The sequence below is a fragment of the Episyrphus balteatus genome, chromosome 1 (genome assembly GCF_945859705.1).
Source record: "Episyrphus balteatus chromosome 1, idEpiBalt1.1, whole genome shotgun sequence".
Classification (NCBI taxonomy): domain Eukaryota; kingdom Metazoa; phylum Arthropoda; class Insecta; order Diptera; family Syrphidae; genus Episyrphus; species Episyrphus balteatus.
The window spans coordinates 122,610,408-122,623,658 of record NC_079134.1 but is presented as its reverse complement, the minus strand read 5'-3'; the positions used below and the strand labels follow the sequence as shown (position 1 = coordinate 122,623,658).

Genomic DNA, 13,251 nt, shown 5'->3' with positions numbered 1-13,251 from the left:
ACTCGTATGTATGTTTTTGGCGGTTTACTGCTTCATAAATCTATTAAGCATTAAAATATTGTGGGCTTTGGTTTTGAGTTAGTTATGTTTTTCAAAAAGGAAAGAGGAAAAAATCATTTCTCTACGAAATCAAGTACCTGAAAGTCAGCAAAATTGTTGCGTTTCGGGTGAGATATAACAGGTATCAGCGGTTCTGTAATTGTTACAAAATTAAGAACAAAAAACGAATTTTTAAAGATTTTCTCGATTTTTGGACCTCAAATATCTATTAAACCGTTAGATAAACGAAAAAAGTGTACAAAGCCTTTTTGTAGAGCGCTCAATTTCCTACAAGAATTTTTAAAGAAATTTGCTAAAAATTCGATTTAAAAAAAAATTATTTTTTTTTTGTAGAAGCTTGATGTAAAAATAAAAAATTGCGAAACGGAGGACCTTCCCATTAATATTAAGAGCTCATATTTGGTGTGTATATTCTAGAGGTGTCTAGCAATTGATTTTTCGGAGTACCAAATCAAAAAAAAAAGAATTTCGATTTTTTTTTACCCACCCTAATGTGCATAACACAGATAGCGTTTCGAAGCTATTGCATAGATACTTTTAAAAAATTTTAGGAACAAGGGAAATAATGTTACTTTTCTTGGAATGAAGTTTCTTTTTAAATGTCAATCAATCGTTAGTGCATATGCATAGTTCTGAATATTTTACTGGCTTGAGGCCATAATTCAGTAGAACCAAATTAGCCAAAATTTGGTTTCCGAGATAAAATATCTACTGCAATTCAAAAATTCTGAAATCTTTTTTTCGAAATTCTGCAAATCCATAATTCTGTATATCAATAATTTGGATTTTAAAATTCCGAATTTTCTAAATGGAAAACGAAAAATGGAATATGTACTAGGATACAGTCAAATAAGGCAATAAAAAAAGTTAAACCTCAGAAATGCTAATAGAAAATTTTTTCAGCCAAAATCTTTGTTTTGGCATTCTAAAACTTACCTTAAAATTCTAGAAAAAACGCTTGTCCGCAAGTCGATATTTTTAGTTCAAATTTAAGATTAGAAGATTAAGAAAAATAGACTATGGTATTATGTACATGATTTCAAGGTATTTTTACGGACTTCCAAAAAGGAGGAGGTATTCAATTCGTCTCTAGCAAGCTCACTACCTCACTAGTTTTTTAATAACTTATGTCCCGTACATCCTTAAACTTGGTATAAGTGAAACTTTTGTGTACGTAATATTTCTAACAAAACTGCGTTTTTAATTTTTCTCGAAAAATTCGGAGAACGGATGTATGGCGTTGAAGTTGTTTTGCAAAAATTGACATATTTTATATTTTAAGTTTTTGATAAAAAATAAAAAAAAAAAATATTTTCTTATCTCCGATTTTTTTAATTAATCCAAGATAGATACTTTGAACTAAAATAGGTACTACGTGCGACCCATTTGCATTTTATTCTTTTCGTTTGTGCATTTTATTCTTTTTTTTAAGTTCTTAACTGACCCTTAAATGCTGCATCCTATATGCACAACTTTGCATTATTTATCTAGCAACTCTCTTCTACTTAAATGCTCAAGAATATTTGCATTTTGCTTTTTGGCAAAAAAAATAAAATGCACGACTGGGTGGCACGTACTTGCTCTTGTAGTTCAAAGTATCTTTATCCTAAATATCTATTGGAAATTTAAGATTTTGTTAAGTGTGGAGAAAAAAAATTTTAGAAATCAAAAGTTAAAACAATTAAATTATTAATATTTTTTTTCAAAAACATTTTCAACAGGTTCAACAAGACAAGATAAACATTTATTGTTTGTTGTCTATTTGTCAGATTGACAGAAAAAGATCTTATTTATTGTCAAATTAAGAAAAGAAGATTTGTTTTTTTTTTTTTTTTTTTGTATTAAAAAGTCTTTCGTTTTAAGATGAGTAACTGCTCAAATTAAATCACAAAAGCTTTTAAATTGAGATGATTCTCATTTTAAATTTATTTTTTTGATCCTTTCTCATCCTTAATAGGACAAACAAACGATTCGTCAACGTCGTTGTTGGTGATATATAATATGGATGATGCTATAACATTGTAAAGAATGAGGTTAATGTTAGTTCAAACACAAACACAAAAAATACTTGTAGCAAGAAATAAAGAAAAACTTCTTAGAAAATGAAATCACCACCTTGAATGGAACTCTTGTATAGCATCCATTGCGTTTACGGTAAGAATATTATCTTCGTCTGGTTTTGGTTACTAAATCAACCATATAGAGAAGTCCTTGTATCTTTTCTCCACAAGAAGATTTTACACACATTTCTACCATTACAAAGAATATCTGTCTGCTGAATGAAATGTTTGTGGAAAATCTGTCGAAATGAATATTACCTACGTTTGAAGCTAATTAATTGGTTAAACTTTTTTATTCATCCAAATTATCTACTACAAGAAAAAAAAACAACACAAATATCCTATCTGTCAGCAAAATAAATTATTATGAGAAAAAATAGAAACAATAATGTCATGTGTGATAAGGTGCTAAAATGCTTTTGCCAAGTCGGTTTTAACAGACACAATGGAGGACAAAAATGAATGAAAATTTATTGCGAAGGACTCGGACTGTGGGAAAATAAAGTGAATGTACACATGTGAACGTAATTCCCATCACGTTTTCAATTAAAATTTTTTTAATGGTTTTTTTTTTCTTTGAGAACCTTGGAATTTTAAGATGTTAAGTGTTAATACCTTATCCCAATCCATCGTATTATTTAATACTCCTTTCAAATTAAATCAATGTTAACTGTAGAATTTCTTGGTTACCAGTTTTTGCTGGACGAAAATGTAAAGAAAATATAGTTCAATCAATAGCAAAATACCCATTAAATGATCCTTTGTAAGGTATATCTTTTCAAATTTTTATTTTACTTCGGTATTAAACAGGTGATTGGTAAATTATATCAATCAAATTTTTGTTGGTTATTTGGATGCAAAGATTACTTTCTTAACTTTAAGAGGCATGGAATGTTTGTATGTTAAGCACAAGGACAAGGGGTGGTAGAAGGGTCCAAAGTGGTAATTTTTTTTTTATTTAACTGACTCAGAAATGGCTGCCTTTTTGCAAGTGTGTTTCTGATGGTATGTAGTGGCAAAATTCAAAATGGCAGAAAGCAGACTGGATGGGTGCTATTTTTTTCCAATTTTTTTTACTTTAGAGAGTGCCAAAATAAAGTTTTTATTTAAAATAAAATAACGGCATAACCTACAATCTTATGTTATATTTTTAAGCCAGAAACCTAATCTTTAATTATCTTTTTAAATAATATTGTTTTCGTAAAAAAAATTATGAAAAAATAATTTTTAAACTCAAAATTTCAACTTTAAAACATTTTTTTTTTAATTTTTTTTTTTTAATTTTACACTATCAAGCATTGCTTTTGGTAATCAAATTCAATTTTCTAGCCAATTTTGAAGCAAGTGTTGAAAACGGGTTATGTTCGATATCCCGTTTTTTATATTTCCGTTTTTTTTTTTAAATCCCGCTTTTAAAATCCCGTTTTTTCATAATTCCGCTTTTTTATAATCCCGGTTTATGTAATCCCGTTTCTTATAATCCCGATTTTTATAATAGGTACCGTTTTTTACCATCCCGATCTCGCAACCAAAACTAGTTGTTTTATTTTAAAAAATCGCGCGGTTTTTTAAAATAAAACAACTAGTTTTTATTGCAAAATCTTGATAGTAAAAAATTAAAACAAATTAAAAAATGAAAGATTTTTCTAAACGCATTTAATTACCTATAGCCTTTAACAAAAAAGTATAATATAAAAAAAAATATGAAAAAGTAAAGAATGTTATATTAAAAAGAAATCAATTAACAAACTAATATTTACTTTAAAATTTCAGAAGAACAATCAAATCTTGATAATCCCATAGATTTATAACATAAAATGATCACAACACCATAAATAAGTACACACAATCAAAAGAAATTTCATTTAATTATATTCCAACTTATATTTGGATGCATTTCAACAGTTTTGATATTTAATTTAATGAAATTTCTTTCACTTGTGAACTAAATTAAAGGTTTTAATCATTATACCGTTTTCATAATGTATGTATTGTAGGTACATATTCTGTGGCCTTTACGAGGCAAAAAATCGGTTTTACTAATTTTTTGTCTATTTCTCATGATTTTTTTTGACATGATAACGTCTTATAAATCGATGAACCATGGCAGCCACCACAAAAAAGTGACGCCATTTTCTAACGTTACACTCTCGCACTTTCGCAGTGCGGCAAAAAATTTCAATTCAAAATTAAAAATAAACTATTAGAGATAAAAAAATCTTCTATAGCTTATTTGAAAGATAATAACCTAAAGCTTAATCCAAATGAAGGATTTTTAAAAATTCCGTAATTTAATAGGGTAAACAGGGGTAAAACGGAAAGATGAAATTTGGGCAAAAATCTAAACGCGAAGTCGTAGAGAATTGATTTTTTTTTGCTATAGATAGATGAGATTAATTTAAGAATAACTGAATTTAAGAAAAAATTCTAAAAAAATTTAGAACTCAGATATAACGTTTTGTTTAAACGTTGTACACGTGTTGGGGCTATGAAAAATGATGATTTTGGGTAAAGGAAATTTTTTTTGACAATTCTAAAGATGCCAGGTGAAAGATGAGGGAAAAAAAACTAGGCGTTTGATACGGATTTTTTTCCAACACTCTGCGTTTCGAAATATGAATTTTTGAAAAACACCTTGTTTTTAAGGGGTATTTTCGGGTAATTTTTGATTTTTAGCTTTTTTTTTGAGCGTTCAAAAAATATCAAACTTATAGGACATGTTTTGGCCTTATGCATACATGTGCAAAAACTTGGAATCGTTTAGTGAGTTTTAACTGAATAACATAAGAAACAAGTTTTAAAAAAACACGTTTTTTGACCGTTTTTAACCGATTTTCATCGTTTTTTATTTTTATCTTTTTTTCTTTAATAGATACAGAAATAAAATATATGGAGCAATGATAGACCACGACTACGATTATATGTGTGCGAAGTTTCAATCATTTTCGTAAACACAATTTTGAGATAACGGTAAAATAAAATTTTAAAATTCAACAGGTTATAACTTTTGACCAAGAGCAGATAGAAGTTCATCAAAAAAAGTATCAACCATTTCAATGCCTACTAGAACGCACATTCTAATGTAAGGTTTCTGTACTAATAAGCAGTTTTATAAGTGACAAAAAATTCAGTTTCCCTAACCTTCAGTTACCCTTGAAGCTTCACTGTTGCTATGGCCTATTAAAATAATACGAGAAATGTGATATACATTTCTTAGAGTAACCCATCTCTGTTACCTACCAAGACTACAAACTATTAATTAAATCAACCTCATAATTAAATCTCGCACACGAAACCTTCAATTAAATAACAGAGTACAGAGACAATACATTAATTACTTATATTTCATAGTTCCCTGAACTAATTGCATTCCTTTCTTGGATAAATTTAAGAAATAAATCCCCAAATTTATTTTGTCGAAATATAATATTTTGAAATCCATTTATGTAAATTTAATTTTTGCTAAAATTAATGCTGTCCTTGCTATTTTATAAAACACCTTAATTGACACACAAAATATTTATAAATCTGTACGTTATTGCATTTTAATTTCATTTATTTCAAGTCTTGCTTCGTCATTTCACGAAGATGATGATCCTGGGAATATGGGAATATAAATTCCACTCTTCCAAACATAGACCACAGAATTCCTAGGAAAACTTAAAAAAAAATGCAATTTTATTCGAAGCAAAACTAAAATGTTTTTTTTGTTTTTATATCTTCACACTATTTGATAGACCACAAGCAAGTGCATTTGATCGTCTTTATATAGAACAAGAAAAAGGTAGAAAACGTTGGAAAAAAGGTGACCATGGATGCGACCGGAACTCTAATTTTGGATTCCTTTCGTTTGCTTCATTTTTCATTCATTTCCCTTTTTGTGTCGGACTAACAGTGTCACGGGACACTGCACTTGCACAAGCTATACACGCTACACTCCTGACAACCGCACACCTTTAAGCAAATTCACAGGTAAATGTTTGCTTGCAAGCTTCACAAATAAACACATACCTACCTATAACAAGTTGAGCAAGGATAGATGCACGATGTTTAGGAAGACTTCGAGGAGTTTATACTACGTAATTCGAGCTATTTGGGTGAAGGTGAGAAAAACCGATATTTTTACCATGCATTGTAGGCAAGGTTGTATGTCCATGATGTCCGTGTCCGGGGTCAAATATTAAGGATACACAAAATCGAAGGCGGCCCAACTGTATATACACATTCAGTTTTGTATAATAATACCTTTAAAAGGGTTCTCTTTTTATGTAGCTGAGAAACAAACAAAAAAAAACATCAAATTGGATTGGAAATTTTTTACACTATTGCACTATACAAAGTATTCAATGTTAACCTTAAAGTAAAAATTCAAAAATTAAAGAATTGCCTTTTGTTGATTTGAGTATAGTAATTACAACTTGACTGGCCTTAGTCCGTGGCCACTGTCAGGTTTGCAAATAGAAGGAATGCGAGCTACTATCATATCTGTCAGAATTCTTTATGTGTGTCACACTTCATTGAGCAAAAAGTTTCTTTCAAGTATATTTTAAAAACAACTATCAGTAGCAGGTGTTTTAACTCACATTAAATTGAAGTTTTCCGCAGAAAAATTTGTTCCTTTGCCATAAATGTTGGAATTTTTTCTCAGAATTTGATAGTTCTCAAAAGTTTTTATCAATACAAAAATACACTCCTGCTCAAAATTAAGGCGCACTTTTTTCTTCTTCAGTTTTAAACCTGTATCTTATTTAAAATGGCTTTGAAATTCTTTCGTGTATTTTTTTGTGTTTGCTTATTGTTAAGGAAGTCGAAAAATGCTTAACTGCAACAGTATTATCAACCAAAAAAAGATGAACCAAATTTAGCAATTCAAGGTCTGAAAACTGATAGTGAAATAATTTTTGTTTTTTAAGATTTCGGTCGCGAATGCATCTTTTCATTATTTCCTAGACATGTTCTATTGAGTTCAAATCCGGATTTCTGTGTGGTCAATCCAAAGCCGGCATAATGAAATATTGAAGATAGTCACTCTAGCATGCATTATCGTGCATCCGACTAAAATGTGGACCAAATCTAACCGTTCGCGTACACTTAAACCGAATTATCGGCCGACATCGGGTCGGAACTACTCGGACGACTTTCTCGGACGATCGTCTGCATACACTGCTTCCGATCTAGGACGTCGCTGCCGGTCTGTAGTCTGACTTTGCGAAACTTGAAGTGCATATAATAATTGTTTTCAATGGATTATTTTGAAGAAATTTATATTTTTGAAAGTTCATACCGCCAATTTTTGGAAAATAAAAGGCTTTTAGCAATATCTATGTGTAAATCAACCCGACAACGGACGAAAAATCCAAACAAGTTCCGATTATGCCGGTTTATCGGTTATTATCGGGCGTCAGAGTACGTCAACGGACGATGTCGCTTTCAGTAGTGTACGCACTCTCTTTTCTTTCTATTTGCTTGGTTCTATCGGCCGAGTTCGGCCGACAACGCCCGAGCATACTTCGGCCGATGACGGATTTGGTGTAACGGAGCCGTAAGGGTTATTGCAACCGAATGCTGTTTGAAGACATCATTCAAGTATCTTTGGGTATACTTAACGTATACTAACTCCGTAGATGTTGTAAAGCAGATTTTACTCCATGAAAATTTATGACTCTTCTCTAAAATGTTCGCGGGTTGACACAGACTTCAGAAAATCTGTCCCCAAATCTTTCCCACAAACATTTTATTCCATACCTTGAATTTAAGATTACTCCTGTTTTATTTGAGAAAATAACCATGAAACTGTGACATAAAGTTATAATAGGACTTTTCTGAAAAATAAATAGGATGTGCGTTAAATTTGAGCAGGAGTGTAGTTTCGAATTGCAATGTTACACCATGGGGTTCCCAGAAATAATTTCTATTATCTTCGCATTTTTAACGAGTTTTCTCCGAAATCTACAAAATTATATTAGAGGAGAGTGGGGCACATTTGAACACTTTTTGCTTTCGCCACTGCTTGAACGAAATATGTTCGTTTTCTTGATCTGTAAAGTTTACTTACATTGAACAGTAACATTGAACTTCGATTTCAAAGAACATTTGGTTAGTTAAATGAATTATTTTATTGAATTTTGATGATTTAAAAATATAGGGTCTTATGTTCAAAAGTGCCCCATGTATGGGGCAGTTTTGAACATGGAAGGGGCACTTTTGAACAGCAGTGTTAGTTTCGTTGTAATGAATAAATAATACTTAACTTTTTATTAGTTTTTTAATAAGAACATACAAAAACTCCAAATTGATTATTATATCATATTCAATTAACCAACAAATAATAAAAACTCAGAAAAAATAACATTACAATTTAAACTATAGTTATCAGTTTATCACATTTATAAGTTCAAAAGAAAAACAAAAACCAAGAAAAATTAATTTTAAATATATCTTAGAAAAATGGTATTCATACCATTTATGCTTCTCAGAGTAAAATAGATTTATTTTCAATATATATAGATATATTTCTAGACATTAGACATTAAATCCAAATGTTAACAAAGCGGATGTTCTTCATGTACCAGGAGCATTAATTGGTATAGGTAGCTTGACTTTAATTTCTATAACGCTTAAGCGGTATATAATCGAGTTCTCATCGAGAACAGTCTAGCAGAACTTGAAGAATTCAGGCATTTTTTTTAAATCTTAAATTATGTTGTAAATATTCCCATTTTTTCTTTAATTTTGCCCACAAATGCTAGTTTCATTAGGGGTATTCACGTAAAGCGGAAAACCCATAGAAACTGTAGAAACCGTAGAATTTTCTATCGGTAGAAATGAGCTGTCAAAATTTGTATGGGAAAAATATTCTGCAAATCATAGAATTTTATCTCACAAATTTGAAGCAGAAACCGTAGAAAAAAATCTGATAAACTTTGGGTGTGTTCAATCACTTGACTTTAGCTTGACTTTATTTTTTTAATTGAACAAATTTTATAAGTTCAATTTGACGTTTAACAAACAGCTGTTTGTTTCCCTTGTTTACGCAATTATTTTTTGCTGGGGTGTTCATTTAAACCTTTTGCGGAATTTTCTATTTTTCTGCAAAGTAGAAAATTATCTCGTTACGTGAATACCCTTATTATTTTTTTTATAAGGACATTACGCTTTATTAAATAAAACACATTCAAGTGTCCTTAAAATGTCTGATACAAACTGCTAGGGGCGGATTTGAACATGTTCAATAGTGTCCCACCATACTTGTTCAAAACTGACCCAACTGTGTCAACGACATAAAATGTTGAATAAATATTTAACATTAATATATTCATTCAAAAATTCACCGTCAATTAGTTTAAAATTCATTAACCATTAACAAAAATTGTATTGCGTTTTGAAATCACGTACCAATTTTTTTTTAAACTCTTACAACTAAAAAACTGAACTAATGCAAAACCATTATAAAAATCACCTTCCACCTATAAATCTGAAAGTCAGCCGAGATAACGATGGAAAATCATTGACATTTATGGATATCGTGTTGACGGGTTCAAATATCGAAATACTTCTAAAAAAGATTGATATACTAAAATTTTATATGCAGTGTTCAAATGTGCCCCGTGTTCAAAACTGCCCCACTCTCCCGTATCTATTTTTTTTCATTTCGTTAAAGTTTTTGCCCTTGACATTTATAATAAAAATCTGCTCTTATATTAAATTTCAAAGATTTGGCTATATCTACACAGAGAAAAATAGACCACATAAAATAGAACAAAAACAATAAGATTTCTCTATGGTTTTCATCCAAGAAGGAAACCTTATTATAAAACAATCGGGTTTTCCTTATTGTTTTAAAATTTGAAATACGGCCAGGCCGGGAATCGAACTGGAGCTTTTACATCATTTGTCGCCCACCTTACCATCTGAACCAATCTGCTATGAAAATATTGATCGCGATATTTGTTCTAGTGCCATGTTGCAAAAAAAAAAAAATGAATTTTTCACTCAAATTTTAATAAGATTTTCTCTATAAAAATAATAAGAAATCCTTAGAAAAAAAACCTTATTAATCGTTGCTTTTAATAAGATTTCCTTATAAAACATATGGGCAGTAAGTCAATATGGCAATCTGTTAGTTTTTAGGTGGTCATATTTTTCTCTGTGTAGTTTTTACGTAATTTGTGGTGGGGTGTTTTAGGATTTGGATAGGCATTAACTTGTTAACTGGTATAAACTTGGTGATGCTCATTAAAGCCAACTTTTCTTCAAATCAATTATGCTTTTTCTTGGTTCTATAAGAAAAAAAAATATATAATATCAATCGTTAGTTGTATGTTTCTGTTTATAAAACACAGTTTATTTTCAACTAGTTTGGGGCGATTTTTTTATGGTTGGTGAAAAAAACCATAACACAGGCATCATACTTACGATGCCAATATTAGGTCTTGTATATTGTACCCAGAGAAAGATTGGTTTCTGGAATGAACCCTACTGCGAAACAGGTACAGGAAGGTGAGTTTTGTAGGTGGAAGAAAATTTTGCCGGAAAAACTGGGATACAATAATCTTTTTTATCAAAAAACAAAACCGACTTCCATGGATCAAAACTATGGTTTTTCTAATAGTTCCTATGGCTTTAACTGAACGAAATGGGACCACATTGCAGCCACCAGCTTTCCAATACAAAAAGAATTATCAAAATTGGTTCACTCAGTCCAAAGTTATGAGGTAACAAACATAAAAAAAAAAAAAAAATACAGGCGAATTGAATACCTCCTCCTTTTTGTAAGTCGGTAAAATTAGCAAGTGAGTAAGTTATGATTTTAGAATCATGAGGAGAATGATCTACATAAATAACACTGGTCAACAAGATTTTTGTTACATCAGCAACCAAAATATACTTTTCTATAAGTCTTTTGTGTGCTGATCTCGAATCCCAAATCATAAAAAATATTCTATCACATCACGTTTTTGAGATATTTCCGTTAGAAAAATCCAAAATGCAGCTTTTTACCAGTTTTCAAGGTTCCTTCTTAGCGTTTAGTTATTTGTTTAATTTAAATTTTGTAACGGTTTCTTAAAGAACTAAGTTTTGTCTTTCTAAATCCGTTTAGATCTTTTTAATATCTCTTTAATTCTTCCAGAAATCTTGAGTTTAAAATTTTGACACAACGTTTCATATACATTCCTGTAAGTTTCAACATTGTTTCAACATGGAAAAAGTTATAATTTTCTGACTAGTAAATTTTTAGTACAAATACCAATATAAAAACTTACGGAATTATAAATGGAACATTGTGTCAAAATTTGAAAGCGATTGGTAAAGAACTTTTCAAGATTTGCTATTAAAAGCAAATGAACACGAGATATACATACCAAACACTTCAACTTAAGATTTCTAGAAGAGGAAGAGATATTAAAAATATTTAAACGGATTTAGAAAGACAAAACTTAGTTCTTTTAGAAACCATAACAAATTTAATTTAAACAAATAACAAAACGCTATGAAATAATCCCGAAAACTGGCAAAAAGCGGAATTTTCGATTCTCTAAAGGGAATATCTCAAAAACGTGATGTGATAGAAATTTTCTGGCTTCGGATTCGAACTCAGCACACAAAAAAACTTATAGAAAAGTTTTTGTGGTAACAAAAAAAAAAGTTTAATTTTGTTGACCAGTGTAATTTAAAGTAATTTGGAGTGTGCGATATTATTAGTAAGCATTTGGTTCAGCAAGGATTCATAAAGCAATATAGAAAGATTGGAAAATTCATTTGTACAAGTCTAAATAAAGATCTAGATCTTAAATATTTTTTCCACTGACTGTTTCGGAAATTGCTAAATCTACAAATTTCTTTGGAAAAACGATTTTTTTTTCATTTGGTGTACAGACTGGAAAAAATATTCAAAAATTGCTGAGTAGAAATAAATGCATCGCATAGTCTCAATTGATATTTTAAATTAGATAGCCGAAATATTTAATGGGATTTTTTGTTTTAGACTCTGCGTCTGTAACTACCTACTATTCTATAATCGTAGGCAAATTTTCACTGTAGAGGATGGAAGAGATCAATCATAAATAAAATGCACGACTGGGTCGCACGTACTTGCTTGATAAAAGTTGGTTAGAATGTTAAAGTTTCTTATGGCATTCATAATACAAAAATCTTAATTTAGTTTTTTATTAATTTTATAAGATATGTAAAAACGATTTAACAGCTTTTTTTATCAGTTTTTTTTTTTTTTATTAAAAAAAAAAAAACAAAAAATGATTATTCGACACAATAACAACAAAATTTCAAAAAAATGTATCAAACCGTTTACAAAAAATTGAATTTGAAGTTTTTTTTTATCCTAAACTAAAGATTCCGACTTTATAATATCAGGGCTTTTTATGCGCTTCTATATAATTTTGTTCAAATCAGTTAGTAGTTTATGATGAAGTCAGAAATCAAGAAAAGGGCTCTTTGGCAGGTACCTACCGACCATCGATTTTCGTCACTTCCATTTCAAAATTCTGTTGGAAATACCCAAAAAAAAATTCCCAAAAAGTTTGGGCCCTTAAAATTAAGATATAGCACTCGCCATTCGCGTTTGAATATTTCCCATACAAAATAGGTACACGTAAGTTTTAGTGAATTTTTTTTTAATTTATAAAGCTCCGCTGAATTTTATTCTATTTAAATGAATCAAAAAGCATTTTCCTCAGAATGGAGCATTCTATAAAAGTTTTTCGGTTTTATTTGGTTTTATTTCAGAAGTTATACTAATTCTACAACAAAATTGTATAAGACAAAGTTGTAGAACATTTAATTTCCTACAAAAAAAAATCTCATAATTGAATTTCTATTATTGATATTGTATTCTTAAGAACCCTTGTCAAAAATCAACCACAAAGCCGGAACCAAAGTTTTTTTCAAAACTATTTTCGTGCAATTGCATGCGTCAAAAAGTATCAGGCCGTGAAAAATCCACGTTCATTAGTATCAGGATCATCTATCAAAACTTGCAACAGCTGTCTGTAGAGAGTTACAAAGTACGTTTTATAAAATTGGAGTTTTACTTCCTGAAACTCTTTTCCCTATAGGACCATCTCATTTTCGAATTATCGAAACAATGGATAAAATTCCTCGACTTTAAGGTACA

The 13,251-nt window shown here is 30.0% G+C and overlaps 1 protein-coding gene across 2 annotated transcripts in view; it reads right to left on the bottom strand.

Annotated features, from left to right (window-relative positions):
• LOC129906674 (putative sodium-coupled neutral amino acid transporter 11) overlaps positions 1-13,251 on the bottom strand; it is a 125,137-nt gene that overhangs the window by 91,584 nt on the left and 20,302 nt on the right. The gene's annotated exons all lie outside the window — the stretch shown is intronic.